Here is an 18,729-nt window from a genome sequence, read left to right on the forward strand (position 1 = left end):
CTTCTGGTGAAATTGTAATAACATCCCAGGAAGTAGGTGATTATTTTTAGGCTATATCAAATACAGAACTTTTTCACTGGAAAAGAAGATGAAAAGAAGAATTCCTGCTAGTGTAGATTAAAGCCCAGAGCGAAGGTGGGCTTCAGGTGATCTTTGAAAGTTAGTAACAGAGTGACCAATAAAAGGCTTTGAGATATATTTTGCCTAAGCTCACACTGGTCCTGCTACCTATCTGCTTGGTAACCTTGAACCACTTATAAAATCTCTTTTGTCTCAGTTAATAATGCGGAAAAAATAAAAATAATCTTTCAAGGTTTAAAAATTCTGAGGTACTAGAGCTCTTTGTGCATGCATACAAGTGGTAAACTTTCTGAAATGGTAAGCGACACTTTTTATCCTCATCATGATTGACAGAAAGATGCTAGTTCAAGAGGCATAAGCTACATGTGTTGAAATATTAGCCTATAAGTAAAATGTGACCAATAAACACCAGAAAGAGGCCAGATAATCTAGTAGAGGGACATTATTCTGACTGACAAAAAAGTAAGTGTCGTAAGGCCATGTTCTAATTGATTATAAGGTTACAAAAGTGTCAGGAAGAGCAAGGAAGCAACAATAAGGTCTCAGATGTTATAGCACCAAACAGAAAAATAGAAGTTCATTCATTCGCTTATGTATTCATAAAACACATATTCAGAGCTTTCTATGCATTAAGTGCTTAGAGATCAAAGGAAGCTACTTAGGCTGTGGGAAAATGAGAAACTTTGAGAGTGTTTGGCAATAGAAATGGTAGGCTAAGTGAGAATTTATTGTCAACATCTTAAGCCTTTTAAGTGTCTTTTAAGTGTGTTACTTCTAAAGATCCAGATACCTAAGACATTGTCCTTAGTTAGCTAGAAGTTGTGCTGGTGGTGAGCAAGTAAGATGACAGGAACTGGGCTTATGTCATCCACTGGATGGTGATAACCACCAACAGAGATCATGTTGATGACTAAGAGTCCATTCAGGTCACAACACACAATGGAAGTAAGAGGTAAAGGAGTGAAGAATAGGGATAAAATAGTGAGTGTACTGAGCTGAGAGATACAAGGACTATGGACCATAAGGAGCCTACACACTCATACAAGCGAAGGAATAAAACATTATGTGATGATGGAATGAATCATTCAAATAAAGTGCAACAAATAAACAATAAAAGAGGAGCAGGAACTGAAAGATCATTACGTTTGAAAGTGACAGAGGAAAATTTTACATTTACAGGGAAGTTTCTCTAAACAGGAAGCCATGGAATTTTTCAAAAAAAAGAGTAACTAATAGTAATGATTTGTGACAGTCTTTGAGGGCTATCCTGTTCAATAATTCCTTTTTCCTGGTACAATCCACAGCAAGACATGAGTTTCCTCCTTTCTTATTCTGTCCCAATCTCTTAATTCACTGTCCCATTTTGGCAAAGAAGCTAGCCTTTAAGTTCCTGGACCAGAGGTTGTGTTTATTCATCACACCTGGTGCATGTACTAGACATTCCTTCTGATTAATGGATCAACCTAGAGGAAATGTTACCATGCAAAGAAAAACTACATTCATGATCTTCCTTATATCATTTATCATTATGAAGATAACTGTTCACCTTGACAATGGGAAACCTGCCAAACTACAACAATCCAAATTTTATCTTTAATATGTAGACCATGGACTTACTGTGATTATAAAGGAAGTGAATGTTAGTGATATGTTTTACAGATGTTGGAAAAGTAAAGGCAGAGTTCCTGCCCCAGGAAGGACTTCAGGCCATTGAGTTTGCTCTTGTTTCTGCTCTTTGCTAGCTCCCTAACTCCCTAAGGAAGCAGTTGGAGCCCTAAGAATAGATTTTCACTAACATCGCCTTACACTCATGAACTCAGACAGCCTAAGTGCTTTTTTTTTTAAACAAAAAGCCATTTCCTTAAATTGAAGCAAAAGATAATAATATAGCATAGTTTTTTTTCAGAAACCTCTGAAATTGTGACATAATCTGGAGAATAAATAATGCCTTTAGCAAGAATTTAGTTTCCCATAGACAATGAGACTGACATAGTATCAACTCTACTTTATCTAAGGTTAGATCAGTGGTCAAGAAAATCTCAGTATGATTCAATAAGTGTTCGTTTTACCCCAAATTCCCATTGCAGCAATGAGATGTATAAGACGTGATATCAAAAAATGAACTTTACAACTTTGGCAGGGCGGGGGGAGAGGAGAGGGCAGGGATGGTAAGGGGAAACAAAGGAGGAGGCAACAATGCTTGATAAGAAATGTACTCATCACCTTGCTCATGTAATTGTAACCCCTCTGTACGGTATTTTCACAATAAAAAAACAAATTCTCAATATTAATTAAATCACTAGACACAATTTGATTTAAAAGGTATTATTCAAGTTATCTCCAAAATGTTCAATATTAATTAAATCATTAAAACCATACAACCAATGCATAATAAAAAGCACGTCTGTGTCCCATTGACACATGTTAGGGCTAGATCTAGAGATGGTAGCAGGCCAGCACGTGTGTTTGAGAAATTGACATGTGACGTACAGTCTTTTCCACACAGTGCACATGGGGTTGCAGCTGCAGCTGTTATTTGTAGATCCTGGCACTATTTATGCCTCTGCCTCGTGCTCTTTTCAGAGCCCTTGTTCTCAAACAGTCACCCATCACTGATTGCCAAATACCAGGTTGAGCTGTCTGCTCAGGCTAGAGATTTCTCTGGCCCCTCCCTCTCCACCACCTCAAAAGGCAGACAAAATGCACTCCCTAACTTCTATGTTAAGATACTTCAACTTTAAATGCCCTGTGGCATTTATCAGGTTCCTTTTGTTTTTTTTCTGTTCTTTGTGTTTGTCCCATCCACCTCATGGTGCACCTGCATTTTACTTTAAAATGTCATAATTATGTTTGGCTTCATTTAATACTCTATAATACATCTTTCAAATGTAAGATTACCATTGTTTTTAGTTTGATTTCTATGAATTTGTAGTTTTAAAGGAGTATAGTGAGATTTTTTTAACATTTATTAAATACATAGCCAGTGCTGTGGCAGACAATTTCAATTTGATATGATATGACACTGCACTTGGTTTTTCTCAAAATATTTTAATATATATTTTTATTGTAAAGATACTGTACAGAGGGGTTACAGTTACATGAGTATGGTAGTGAGTACATTTCCCATTGAATATTGTTACCCCCTCCTTTGTTTTTCCCCTACCATCCCTTCCCTCCCCACCTCACCAACATTTCCCTCCCCCCCAAAAAATTGTAAAGTTCATTTTCAACTTAGTCTCTTGTACATCTCATTGTTACAATGGATCAACCTGTATCCTTATTTCAGCATTTTGTTATTTCCCTTACCCTCCCCAAATTAGAAAATTGTATATACAAGATACAGGGCACCAAAACCAAATACAGTAGAAACAGGGGTTATACCATGGAGGAGAACATACAAAAGAAACAACCAAAAAACCCACACAATACATTATAAGTACATTAAAAAAAAAACAGAAAAAAGATGAAACTTCCTGTGTCCCTATCTTGGGGTTCATTTCGCTTAGCATCATCTTATATGGTCATATGTACATAGCATTTGACCTTTTCTGCTTGTGCTAGACATATACTAGTTATTACAAATAAGGGAAACAATGGACCTATGTTTCTTTGGGCCTGGCTTACTTCAGTTAATATAATTTTTTCCACGTCTTCTACATTTCCTAACAAATGGTCATTCTTTTTGACAGAGACATTGAATTCTCTCTCTCTCTCTCTCTCTCTCTCTCTCTCTCTCTCTCTCTCTCTCTCTCTCTCTCTCTCTCTCTCTCTCTCTCTCTCACACACACACACACACACACACACACACACACACACACACACACACACATTTTCTTGATCCATTCATCTACTAAGAGGCATCTGAATTGGTTCCACATCTTAGCTATGGTAAATAATGCTGCAATAAACATAGTTGTGCTGGTAGTTTAGGATGGCCTTTTTTGTGTCCTTTGGGTAAATGCCCCAAACTGAGATTGCTGGGTCATAGGGGAGCTCTATGTGGAGTCTTTTGAGGAAACGCCACACTGCTTTTCAAATTGGTTGAACAATTTACACTCCCACCAACAGTGCAGTAGGGTTCCCTTTTGGCCACATCCCCTCCTGCATTTGTTGTTATAAGATTTCTTGATTATAGCCATTCTAAAATTGGGGTGAGGTGGAATCTCAATGTTGTTTTGATTTGCATTTCTTTTATGGCTAGAGAGGTTGAGCATTTCTTCATGTGTCTATTGGCCATCCTTCTTTCCTCTTCAGAGAAGTTTCTCTGTAAGTCTTTAGCCCACTTATTTATTGGGCAGTTGTTTCTTTGAGGATTTGTTGGTGGGGTATGTAATTTTTTGAGTTCCAGGTATATTTTAAATATGAGACCCTTGTCTGTTGTATGGTTAGTAAAGATCTTCTCCCAATCCATGGGCTTTCTATTGATCTTGCTAGCTATGTCCTTTGCCATGCAGAAGCTCTGCAGTTTCATGCAATCCCATTTGTCCAATCTTTCTTTGATTTGTTGTGTTTCTGGGTCTTTATTAAGAAAATTTTGGCCTATGCCAAGGAGCCCTAGAGTTTCTCCTATTCCTTCCTGTAATGTTTTCAGAGTGTCTGCTTTGACTTCGAGTCTTTGATCCATTTGGAGTTGATGCTGGTGCAGGGTGATATATGAGAATCTAGCTTTAGTTTTCTACGGGTGTTTAACCAATTTTGCCAGCATCTTTCTCAAAATATTATCAGAGCCACAACAATGTTTGTTAGTGTGCTTAGGGAGTCAGAAAATGTTTTTCTTGTCAAATAAATATATGCTAAATTCATGTTTGTCTGGTATATGTTTAAAATAAGTTTGTGCTGAGAAGAATGCAAAAAAAACTTTTTTTTTGTCAGTTGTGAGGCTTGAACTCTGGGCCTGGGCACTAACCCTCAGCTCTTCAGCTAAAGGTAAGCACTCTACCACTCTTAGCCACAATGCCACTTCTGGTTTTTCTGGTGGTTAAGTGGAGATAAGAGTCTCACAGACTTTCCTGCCCAGGCTAGCTTTGAACAGTGATCCTCAGATCTAAGCCTCCTGAGTAGCTAGGATTACAGGCATGAGCCACATGCAACCCACTGCAAAAGGCTTTTGTGTCATAAAAATGTCATTTATTATGTGACACCTATTTATGATCCTGACATGTTTATATGTGTATTATGTCTTAATGCTTCTTTTGTTTGTTTTTATTTTGTTTTGCTTTTGCTGGTCCTGGGTCTCAAAATCTGGACCTGGGATCTGTCTCTGAGCTCCTTGCTGCTTAAGGCACTTGATTTATCACTTGAACCACAGTGCTGCTGCTGGCTTCTTCTATGATTAATTGGAGATAAGAGTCACAGGTACTTTCCTGCCTAGTCTGACTTCAAACCTAGATTCTCAGAGTAGCTAGGATTACAAGCATGAGCCACTGGCGCCCAGACGTCTTAAAGCTTTTTATGTTTGATGATCTCATGAATATTGATTATTATTTGTTAATTGTTATTAATTAGTTGTTATTGATTAATAATTAATGAGTTGATTATTCACCTATATATTAAAGTATACAATATATTTATGCCCACTGCATCAATTAAAAATTCTCTTTGCATGAAACAGAATTTTAAACAGAATTAGAGTTATCTTTATGTGTAAACTCTACATATAAATACAAGAAATCATGCTTTACTTTGGTAGGTCTTGTTTCATGAATCTTTGTATAAAATTTTCTACTAAAGCTACAAAATAAAGATAAATTTCCTGAATGATATATGGTAGTATTTTATTTATTTTTATTGTCTTTAAGTAGCTGTACAAAAGGGTTGCCATTTTACAAAAGGGTTATGAACACGAATATCTTGATCAATGTCATCCTTGTCAACATTCTCACCCATCTTTTTAATTTTGTAAATATACATTAGCTTTTTTACTCATTCTTCCCCTTTTCCTCTTCATTTTCCCATCCCTTTCTCTTTCACCCACCCAACTCTTTTGAGTACTTACATCCTAGTGTTTTACTTTGCTGAAATTTGACTTTGTCTTTCCATGTTTCAGTTAACACATTTATATACACTTGCATATCACCCAACATATTTACTTACAAGTTTATAAACTAAATCTTGTTTCCACATATATGGAATAACAATGCAACCTTTGTTTCTTTGATCCTGACTTACTTCCCTTGATATAACTTTTTTCCAGGTCTTTCCATTCCATTAGAAATGGTATAGCAGCATTCCTTCTAATGGATTAGTGAAATTCCATTTGTCCACTGAGGGGCATCTTGGGTGATTCCATACCTTAGCTAGAGTGAACAGTGCTGCAATAAACACGGTTGTGCTGGTGGCTTTACTATATCCTGGTTTGCAAACTTTTGGATAAAAGATTCCATTTGGATAAAACATTCCACCCAGAAGTGGAATGGCTGGATCACAGGGTAGTTCAATGTATTTTTGATTAATCAGTACTGTGCTCTTTAAATTGAATCATTTCTTTCTTTCCCATTTAGTACAGTAAATGTGTACTCTCAAACATACTAGAGAATTCCTGGTAAAAGTACTAAATGACTTGGTTATTTATCGCTATGTCCATCTTCTTCATGAAACATCCCTAAAATAAACCCATCTACCCTATACCTCCTATTCCAATTCCTTTTGACTTATGGTACATGACCGTTAATGTTGGCTTTTCTTAGATTTCCTGACCTAAAACTTATCCTGAGTAATGATAGATAAAATTATAGAAAAAGCAAGAAAGCAAAAAGAAATTAAACGAGTTGGTGAGTGGAGGAAAATCATGATGTTTTATCAAACTAGTCACTGATTCATTTAACACAGCTGACTTCTTAACCACACTGGATTTCAGTGAAGACTTGACAGGACCTCTACATCTTGTAGCAGTGCATCAGCAAAGGAGGAGTGTTTTGACATGATATATTGCTTCCTGCTTCTCACTAATGAAAACGTGTTCCACAAGGGCATTAAATTGCCCATACTTGTATATTTAGCTGCTCTGCTCCCCCCCACACACACACACCCAGCAGCTGCTAAGCAAACCAGATCCCACACCTCAATAGAGCTATGATTCAAATACAGAAGTTGTGGAGGAAATTTTCATTTAAGCTGAGCCTTCACTAGAGCTACTCAGTTACTTCCATGATGATTGGAGTAAGGCTTTACCACAGCCAGACCAAAATAGTAAGTGATGTTAAAACTAGCTGATGTTGGTGGCAGCCCAAGAACCTTTCACTGAGCAAAAAGCCAGTAGTGTAGATATAATCTATTCTGAGAACTGAGATAAGCAGAAAGAAGGATACACACATTTGGGCAAATGTAAATGTCTTCTCCTGATATATTTTATCTCTAATTGGATTTCCCCAGCATTGAGGGGTGGGTGGGCGAAGGAGGGCTATGTGATTGTTAGTCCTGGAGCTTGAATTCAGGGCTTTGCACCATCCCAGGCCTTTTTGCTTAAGGCTAGTGCTTTTCCATTTGAGCCGTAGCTCCACTTCTGACTTTATTTGTAATTAATTCGAGATAGGTGTCTCGGGGACTTTCCTGTCTCAGCTGGCTTGAGACCACAATCTTCACACCTCAGTCTCTTAAGTAGTTAAGATTACAGGCTTAGCCACTAGTATCCATTCTCATTCACTTTTAAGATTTTTAGGGTGACTCATGCCTATAATCCTAACTACTCAGGAAGTTGAGATGTGAAGATTGAGGTTCAAAGCCAGCCTGGGGAAGACAAAAGCCATGAAACTCTTATCTCCAATAAACCACCAGAAAACCAGAAGTGGCGCTGTGGCTCAAGTGGTAGAGTGCTAGTCTTGAGCTGAAGAGCTGAGGGACAGTACCCAGGCCCAGAGTTCAAGCCCCATGATTGACAAAAAAAAAAAAAAGATATTTACAATCATGTATGTACAAAAACAAAACGAACAACAATGAGAACAGCTACTATAAACTACTATTTTAACTTTAAATTTTCAAACTGATTGAAATCTCTACAATGATACTTAATAAACCTATTAAATTTCTCCAATGGCCTGATATGCCAATCTATGGGATGAATATAGCATGCGCAGAAATGCTTTTGATTTTAAGTGACATAGAAATCATAAATATTGACAGAATAATAATAAATAACACTGAGTAACAATAATAGGTATTCTTCCTTTGAACATATCCTACAAAATAAGTCTTCCTAATTTGTATTCAGAAATTTCCATTTTAACTGCATATCAATATCTTATATCAGTGCTGAAAACAACCTCTGAAACTCCAAATTTAGAAACAACCTACTTGACCAATATTAATGGTAATAGCAAAAGTGGGAGAGGCAATATATTGTAGGTTTGGAATTTACTCCCATTTGGATAAATGTTTATATGTGTAGCTTTGTCATCAATTTCTATACTTTTTAGATAGTCATACAAAAATGAAGGAATAAAATATTGAAGAGATGAAATAAAAATGGTTCAGTGATATATGTGTTCTATTTTACGTTCAATTTTAAGAACTACAAATTGTAAAAAAAAAGTTTTTCTATTCAATGATGCAAAGAAGGTCTACTTTTCTGCACCAGACATTGGCTATAAATATTATTTTCATGAATTTAAAGGATTAAATATGATTTAGAAATATTTTGTTCAAATTAATAGACCAGGCACTGGTGGCTCACATCTATAATCCTAGCTATTCAGGAGACTGAAATGAGAAGGTTGAAGTTCAAAGCCTGCCCAGGTAGAAAAAGTTAAGATATTCCATTTCCAATTATTCATGGGGGAAAAGCTGGCCTGGAAGCCTGGTTCAAATGGAAGGGCAACATTTGTGAGCAGGGAAGCTGACTGACAGTGTGGGATACTGTGTAAATTCCCTGTGTGACTCTGTGAGGCATCTTTCTCTTGCTAGGAACCATCAGCCAACAAAGGTTGACTCAGTAAAACTATGAAACAAGTTTCATTTGCCACCCATGCCAGTTGCCAAGTGTTGTAGAGGCGAGACGTAAGAGTCTAATGACCTCCAGGGTAATCTGGCAAATATAATAGAATGGGATTTTTTCTGGTTTTGCTATAAGCAGATTTTGAACTCCTCAAGCAGAGACTAATAGAGGTAAAAGCAAAGTGGGGGAGGGACATGGGGAGGGTGTGGCAATTAAACCTCAAAAAAATCCCACAAATACCTGGACATTTGCCTTTTTCTCTCTTTGATACTTGCTTACCTCTTATCCACTTTGTTCTTAACACTCCCCTAAAAATGGTGGGATTTCTTCTATTCTCACTCAATTTGGGAATTCATAACAAACATTTGTACTTAGGAGTCCTATGGAAATGATGTTATAACTGGTAGAAGAGATTTCTTGCAAGGTTGAACTGGTCAAAAACAAAAACAAAAGGCTTTTTTAGGTCCTGGATCAGGGGCTACCTTTCCGTTTGTCACCTATGGAGAGCTTCTATGACCACAACATCAGTGGCATTGTATGATAGTGAAAGGATTAAAAGACAAGCCTATATTCAAATCAATCTTTTTTCCCTTAAAACGAAGTTTTTCTATCCTTAATGCTATACCCTTTGATGAACAATTATCTTTTGTAGAATCTCACATGAAATATTTAGAAGGTAGTCTGTTCAAAGGAAACAATGCAGCTATCACCTGGGCAAGAAATACATCTCAGGGATAGCATTCCTATCAGCTCTGATTGCTGTGTAGTGTTCCTTCTCTTCATTTTCTCTAAAGGAAGTACTGACAAGCAATGAAAAGACAAAATCAAGCTATCTTAACAACCTGTAATGTAGATAAGATATATAGTTCACTTAATTGGAAGCTGATTGGGTTATTATTGAAAACTTAAAATAAAGTTTATTAAAGTATTAACAAGTCATAACAAGCATTAGTACTGAATTCTCAGTGATATCCATTCAGAAATTTGGAGTTTGCATTATAATTTGTCTCTTCTATCTTTCATTCAAAATATTAAACACATCACAAACTTAGTTTAAAACTTCAAAAACATAGCACAAATTATTCTTTATACATTCCTGGGGTTTGTCCATTTATGTATATAAAATATGTCACAGTGAAAGTAACCACCTTAGAAATTATGTTTATCTCTGAAATCTGTGGTTGCAGCACAGGTTTACTGAAAATCTAAATCTCTTGTAACTCATGTTGGATTATGTTGAAATGCATTTCCAAAGAAAATATTTACATAACCACATGTTCTTGGTAAATTTTCAAGGAAAGTAGACATACCACTTAATAAACTCAAATGTGAACAGTTTCAGTTTCAAATTTTTTAATTCAAAATGAAAATATAATATTTAAAAATAGAGCAAATGTATCTCCCACATGTCAGTGATAAAAATTCTTGCTCATAACTTGAAGTCATTGGTCTTTTGTAAATTGGATAGTGATTATGTTATAAGCTTTTCTGGAAAAAGAGAATTGTTTCTAATCAAATAATTTTCAAATATTTATCATTTCCAGTCATCCTGATTGAAAAATAAGGCTGTGAATTTGAAAATGCAATCTGTAGAATTCTGAATAATTTGAGTAAAAAGGTCTCCATTTGTGGGGGTCTCTACTTAATCACTTTCATTTCTCTTTAAGATATTTTGATTGCAGCAGTAATTTCAGCAAGAAAAGAATTAAATCTAATATTCTGGAAGGCTTACTACTCATATTTTTCATTCAAAAACAGATATAAGGTGGAATGAATCTTCTTTCAACAAACTATTTTACCATAGAATGTAAACTGACTTATTATTAAAAACAATAACAGTGTTCTGTCTTGGTTGACAAAGCACATTCACAAATGCTGATCTTAAAGTTTTCAAGGCAGATATTGAGGCCCTCTGAGCAATCCTTATCAATTGCCATTCCAGTTTATTCTAATGGAGACTCCAGTGAGACTTGGATAGTTTGAAGTTCGAACACCTCTTGATTTGAAACAAGACTATAACTCAGGTTTATAAATTATAATTTTACACCTTACCATGTAGTTTTAGGAGAGGGAAGAGGAAGTAGAGAGGGAAGAATAGTTTGGTTTCATGGTTTTATTTTCTAATTTTTACTTAATTAAAAATTTGAATTTTTTAATAAGAATAAATAAGAATAAATTTTTATTTTATTTTATTTGTGTTGGTTCTGGGGCTTGAACTCAGGGGCTGGAAATCATCCTTGAGCTTTCTTTGCTGAAGGTTAGTGTTCTACTACTAGAGCCACAGCTCCACTTCAGGGTTTTTAGGTGTTTAATTGGATTCATGAACTTTCCTCCGCAGTCTGGCTTTGAATCATGAGCCTCAGATCTTAGCCTCTAATTCACCAGCACTGTTTGCCTTAATTTTAACTTAAGTAACTCCTAAATAGAACAATATCTGCTTCAATGAAACACTGAGCTCAGAACATAGTTTCATTTACTTCTTTTTACTTTGTACTTTTATACCTTGATCTTTTTTCTTTTATAGTCATTTAAGGTGAACAATGCTACTGTTAAAAAACAAAACAAAACCTTAAGAATGAGGCAATGTCGTTATTTCTGATTGAAGTATAGAATTTCATTGTGTGTATATTTACCACATTATCTTGATCCATTCATCTACTGAGAGGCATCTGGTTTGGTTCCATATCTTAGCTAGGGTAAATAATACTTCAATGAACATAGTTGTATTGGTAGCTTTAGTGTTGCCTTGTTTGTTATAGTTTGAGTAAATGCCCAGGAGAGAGATTATTAGATCATCAGGGAGCTCTATCGTTAGTCTTTTGAAGAACCTCAATACTGCCTTCCAGAATGGTTGAACCAGGTTAAATTCTCACCAATAGTGTAGTAGTGTTCCCTTTTGGCCCCCTTCCCTCCAGCATCTGTTACTATTTGTTTTCCTGATAATGGTCATTCTAACTGGGGTGAGGTGGAATCTCAATGTTGTCCCATTTGTAAGAAAATGAAACAACTCAGAAAAAAAATCGTATCTAATGAAGTAAGCCAGATCCAAAGAAACATAGGTTCCATGGTTTCCATCACTTGTAATAATTATGTCTAGGATAGTCCTAGCAAAGGATCACCACAGCTATGCACATATGACCATATAATATGATGTTAATTCAAAAACTCCAAGATTTGGAAAAAAGCATGTTTTTTGTTGATGTTTCTTTGTTTTTGTTTTTGAATGAACTGTGTAAATTTATTTTTTTCTTTCATTCCCCCCCCCTTTGGTGTATCCCCTGTTGTCACTGTGGGGTTTTTTGTTTCTTTGTCTGGTTGTTTGGATGCCCTGTGTCTTGTATATACAGTTATCCGATTTGGGGAAGGGAAGGGGAGCAACAAAATGGTGAGACAAAGGACAAAGGGTGAACCAATACAACAACAATACTCACAAAACACTATGTTGGAAATGAACTTGTGGGGGAGGGGAGAAAGGGGGAAGGAAAGTGGTAGAAAACAAAGGAGGGAGTAACAATGTTTGACAAGAAATGTACTCCTCATTACCTTATTTATGTAACTGTAACCCCTCTGACATCACTTTTACAACAAAATAAAATAAAAATTTTAAAAATACTAAAAGTGAAATTTCATTTTTAAAACTTACTGAATAAGAATATGTATGGACAGGTTTTCTTTTTTTCTTTTTTTCCCTAGGTCGTAGGGCCTGAACTCTGGGCCTGGGCGCTGTCCCTGAGCTCTTCATCTCAAGGCTAGCATGCTACCACTTGAGCCACAGCACCACTTTTGGCTTTTTTCTGCTTATGTGGTGCTGAGGAATCAAACCCAGGGCCTCATGCATGCAAGGCAAGTGCTCTACCACTGAGCCACCTTCCCAGCCCTGAACAGGTGTTCTTCAGGTAAATAAAATATAAGCTGGGGTTTCATAGAGCACCAGCAGAAATACTAGGACATGATAAAAAAAATAACTTGAAGAGTTTTATGTGTATAATGTAGGTCTTATATTCAGTGACATGAAAATAAAAGGTAATTTTCTCTCAGGTATATTTTTCACATAATAAGATAGCCACATAGCAATTGTTAGGCAGCAAGTCTGGACATTCAGAAAATTTGTACCATCTAAGAAAATTTTGAAGGAGAAGGAAGTAAAGGTGGAGTAGGCTTCCAGACAGAGCCAAGAGCAAATCAGTCTTGGTCCATAATCCATCATTAGTATAACAATACTAGAGTAAACTAGTATGTGCCCTGAATGTAACAGAACAGTGTTTTGACACTGACCCAGGAGTGTAAGTGAAGTAGGATCCAGGCTGAGTACAGAAGTACTGGGAAAGAATCACATGGCTTTTGAGAATCTATAGAGTACTACAAAGACATTTGGTTGAGATACATGGGTGAGTAGGTATTGGAAAAGGTAACATTGATTGAGATGCATTGTGTTCATAAATTGATGTTGACTTGAAACACCTTTGTACAATTTGTTAAAAATTATAAAGCTTTTTTATATATGCAAATATAGAGTGTGGACCTTAATTCAATATCTAAAATTATATATTGATTTAATAATAGATACATGGATTCTGATCCATGTATGTATTTAAATTTTGTAACTATATGTCTACATTTATAGTTATTCATATGTATTTTTATGAGAATGTTTTTACTCAATACAAAGAAAGTGACCATAAAGAATTTCTAAGATTTCCTTGATATTCTAGATCTGAGGAGGAAAAACAATTCATCACCTCCAAATAGCAAGTATTTTTCTTTTTTCTTTTTTAATGTCTTGTACTGTACAGAGGGGTTACAGTTACATGAGCAAGGTAACGAGTACATTTCTTATCAAGTATTGTTGCCTCCTCCTTTGTTTTCCCTATCATTCCTTCCCTCCCACCTCTACAACTACACTCCAACTGCCCCCCCCAACTTGTAAAGTCTATTTTTCAACATAGTGTCTTGTACATCTCATTGTTACAATGGGTCAACCTGTATCCCTATTTAAGCAATTTGTTTTTTCCCTTACCCTTCCCAAATTAGACTGACATTAAATACAGTGAAAACAGGGGTTATACAGTGGGGGAGGAACATAAAAAGCAACAAAAAAATCACATGGTACCTTATAAATATGTTAGAAACAATAGCAAGAAAGAAAAAAACCACTTGTGTCCCTATCTTGGGGTTCATTTCACTTAACTTCATCTTATCTGGTCATATGTACATAGCTTTTGACCTTTTCTACTTGTCCCAGACATATACTAGTTATTGCAAATAAGGGAAACCATGGGACCTATGTTTCTTTGGACCTGGCTTACTTCACTTAATATGATTTTTTTCCAAGTCTTTCCATTTCCTAACAAATGAGGCAATGTCATTCTTTCTGATGGAGGCATAGAATTCATATATATATATATATATATATATATATAATATGTATATATATATCACATTTTCTTGATACATTCATCTACTGAGGGGCATCTGGGTTGATTCCATATCTTAGCTATGGTAAATAATGCTGCAATAAACATAGTTGTGCTGATAGCTTTAGTATGGTCTTGTTTCTTTAATCAGAAAATGTGGACTGTCATCTTGTAACTACTCCTTCAGTTTAGGCTATTGATATCATTTTAAAGATTCCTAAATTTGAAGATGGTTAAAATCACCTTCTTTATTCATTGAATCTATATCTAGAGTTTAAATGTTGGTCCAAAGTTCAATTTTGCTGCAAATCTTCATCTAAAGGACCACTACTGTGTAGCCTAGAAGCATCATGCCACATAGGAAGTATTGCGAGGCTCACACTGGCAGAGTTTAGGCAGTGCTATTTTAATTGCAAACACATTGCATGATTAGTCAGCAGAGACCCCAAAGGCACAGATGTCTTCTGGCTGGACCTCCTGGGCAGTTGGCATTCTGACCATTTACACTTCTTGCTGTGAACAAGAGGATCTATCATGGAGTAATATGTCTGTGCTACCCGGTGTGAGACAATTGGACAAACCATGTTTCATTTTCATTCTGTATTTACAAAATCCAAGAGAAACAAATATCACTTGGTTATAAAGGATATTTTTAAAGTTGAAAAAACAGAGAAAATTCACAAGTCAGTGGTAAATGGTTCATTAATAAAGTAAACTCTCAGGTGTTTCAAAAGCTCAATTTTATGCTATACAGATGTTTTCTTAATAAAGAAAAAAGCAATATTAACTGATCCAGCTGGAAAGAACATTGTAAGTATATTTTGATATATGGGAAACTCTAAAACATTCCTGTTACTATTGAGACCTCCATTAGTAAGAGCTTTGAGTTTGACTTTCCCAAATAAATTTTCAGAAGGCATTTTCAATTAAAGAAAACTTTAACCTGATAAATCAAGAGCAGGAAAGTTTTGTTATTCTCTTAGGTTGAAGTAGTTGTTGTCATAATATTTTCTGTCTTTGAAATTTTAAAAATTATAAGTAATTTCTAATAATTAATTTTATTTGACATTAATTACACATATTATTACAATCAGCTTGATGTTGTTATATACCAATTTATTTATTAACTTCTATACTATACTTGTTTAAAGTAATTTGAGTGTTCATGTCACAGGATATAAAACCACTTCAGTGTGTTAGATAATGACCATCATTAGTGATATTTGACTGAAGATTCTCAGGAAGTTGAAGTGATTTTTGAAAGAATCCAAATTTAAATCTTAACAGAGCCGATGCTGTGTCTCAACCTGATGTCCCCAGTTCTCTTTAACATAATCTATCTTACTAAACTACTTGTTTGCTAGACATTTCTTTATGTACTCACAATGTAAAAGTCTCTGCATTTGGAGATACAAAGAGAAGAGATGATTCTCATCTCAAAAGATATAATAGTGTTATTTGTAATAACTAGTATATGTCTGAATCAAGCAGAAAAGTCAGATAAGTTGATGTTAGGGAAATGAACCCCAAGATAAGTACTCAAATGTTTTTTTTCTTTCATGCGATTGTTTCTAACATATTTATAAGATGATTTCTTTGTTGCTTTGTATGTCCCTCCTCCACGGTATAACCCCTGCTTTCACAGTATTTGATGTTGGTATAATTTGTGGAGGGGAAGGGAAAAAACAAATCGTTTAAATAGGGATACAGATGAACCCATTGCAACAATGAGATGTACAAATCTTTATGTCAAAAAACAAACTTAACAACTTTGGTGGGGGGGGAGGATTGGGTGGGGGAGGGTAATGGGAAGGGTTGGGAAGGAAAAACAAAGGAGGAGGCAGCAATACTTGATAAGAAATGTACTCATTATCTTACCCATGTAATTGTAACCCCTCTGTACGATATTTTCACAATAAAAAAAGATATAATAGTGTATTTGAGTACATGGATATTTAAAAGGATACTAGCTTTTACAGAGATCAATGACATAAATAAATATGCTAGGAACAGCTATAATCTTAAGTAGGAATTCATGAAATCCATGAGGCTGGAAAGATACCGTTTTTTGGGGGGTAGTGTTTTTTCTGGGAGGAGGAGGGAAATGATTGAATAAGAATGAATGGACATGCCTGCCTTGTGAAGTAAGCAGAAAGGGATTCTCATTTACACAAGCATACTGAGGTCCACAGAACTGTCAACAATGCTGTGTGGCAGAGTAGACAAAGAGGAAGGGTTGAGTAATGAAAGGCCTTCTTTCCTTAGAAATTATGTAAATAGTAACATACTCCGGCCATTAAAGAGCTTCAGATCAATGACTAGTTCAGCTTTATTACTCATGAGGAAATCTAAGATTCCTAAAAAAATTTTACCTGTCTAGGATGGAACCAGTTGGAAGAAAGGCTAAACTGACCCATTCAGCAGAGAAAAAGAGGAGTCAACAATCTAAGAGTCAGACCTTTGCCTATCAGATTTAAAGGCATACAAATAAGGAGATGAAAGGGATAAAATGATACAGGATTGGAGATGAAGAAATGATAAAGATGAGAGCACAAAACAAGCAAAAAAAAAAGGTGATTAATTCTGAATTCTTGACTCTTAGGAAAATAACTAAGCTTTCTGCCCCTAGCAGAGTGGCAGTTACTACATAGATGATCAGGGTATTAACACTAATGAGTCAGGTAGCAACTATTTAAGAGAATACACTTCATCCCACATCTAGAGAGGGTTCAACAATTAATTCATGACCTAAAACTACTCCATCTCTAAATCATCTTCTAATACCTTGGAGGGCAAATCAGTTGTTGGGAAATCTCAAGATGCCATTATTATCACGATGCTGAATTATTTACTAAGTTGTATCAAAGCACCAGATTAAATTGCTTTGGTCTTATGCAAAATTCCTCTGATCTTTGGCAATCATTACTTATTTACAGCTTGCATAATTTTTCTCTTTGGAAAAAAAATAAAAGTTTTCTTAACTGTAGCTAAAAGGCACTCTTACAGGGAAAAACTGTCTGATATGAAAAAAATTAAAGCAAAAATCCTCAGTGTTTTTTGAAATAAAAGCAAGATTATCTATGTGCAAAGATTAACTAAACAGTTTCTTTTCCTGAGAGAGAAAATTATAATATTTATTGTAAAATATAAATATTAGGATCCTTGCTTAGTGTGAACTATTTGTAGGTATAGTAAATATAATTCTTTTAACACGAAAGTCGATTAATAGCAACAGTTAATGTTTACATTTATTGAAACACATGTGATTGTGGCTTTGAGAAAATATTAGTAAATTAAATAAGAATTTCCTGCATAACTGGGAAAAAATCCGACATGTGATTTTGAACTGAAATTGACAGTTATTTCATGTTGTGGGTTTCAACAGAACAAGTCAAGGTTTAATGTGGATATTTTCTTAAAACCTGGGTTTGGGTTAGTTTGTACAAGACCAATGATACTGAATGTTTTGATTTAGTTATTGATCTATAGGAATGTATTTATCAATACTAAAGACTAGGGAGCCTTAAGCCATAAATTGCATTTTAGATAAATAACAATGACTTTCATTATTTGTCTTCTCATATATCGTCTGTGCTTTTTCTCATTGTTGTTAAAGACTCATTGAACAATGTCATAAGATTCTTTTAAAAATTAAATAATTACATAATTAAAAACATAGTTTAGAATTTAGTCTAAATGGAAAAAAAATTCTCAGAATAGAATCAGCCCCAGAAATTAAAGCATTTTTTACTATCTAATTTACTTTGTAATGTGTGAATTTTTATACCTCCACCAAAGTGCTGTTACCAAAATGTATTTTGTTACCAATTGGTTAAAGTAATGTTAACTTTTAAATGTCTAGAAAAATCTTTTGGCTCCAAAATGTGATAGAACTACGTGATTAATTTTTGGGTGTCTTTTTTTAATTTTTACTTTCTTGTAAAGATGCTATACAGAGAGGTTACAGTTACATCAGTAAGGTCATGAGTACATTTCTTGTCAGGCATTGTTACCCTCTCCTTCATTTTTCTCCCACTAGCCCTTCTCTCCCCTCTCTCCCCCCTCCAAAAAGTTGTAGGTTTCATTTCCAACGTAGTGTCTTGTGGGTATCATTGTTACAATGGGTCATCCTGTCCTTGTTTCAGCATTTTGTTATTCCCCTTCCCTTCCTCAAATTAGATAAGTGTATATAAAAGATGCAAGGTTGCTTGGTAAGAAATGCACTCATTACCTTGTCCATGTAATTGTAACCCCTGTGTACAGTATTTTTACAATTAAAAAAAATCCAAAAAAATGCAAGGTGCC

Source organism: Dipodomys merriami, unplaced genomic scaffold (genome assembly GCF_024711535.1).
Source record: "Dipodomys merriami isolate MVZ:Mamm:240054 unplaced genomic scaffold, mDipMer1.0.p SCAF_5, whole genome shotgun sequence".
Classification (NCBI taxonomy): domain Eukaryota; kingdom Metazoa; phylum Chordata; class Mammalia; order Rodentia; family Heteromyidae; genus Dipodomys; species Dipodomys merriami.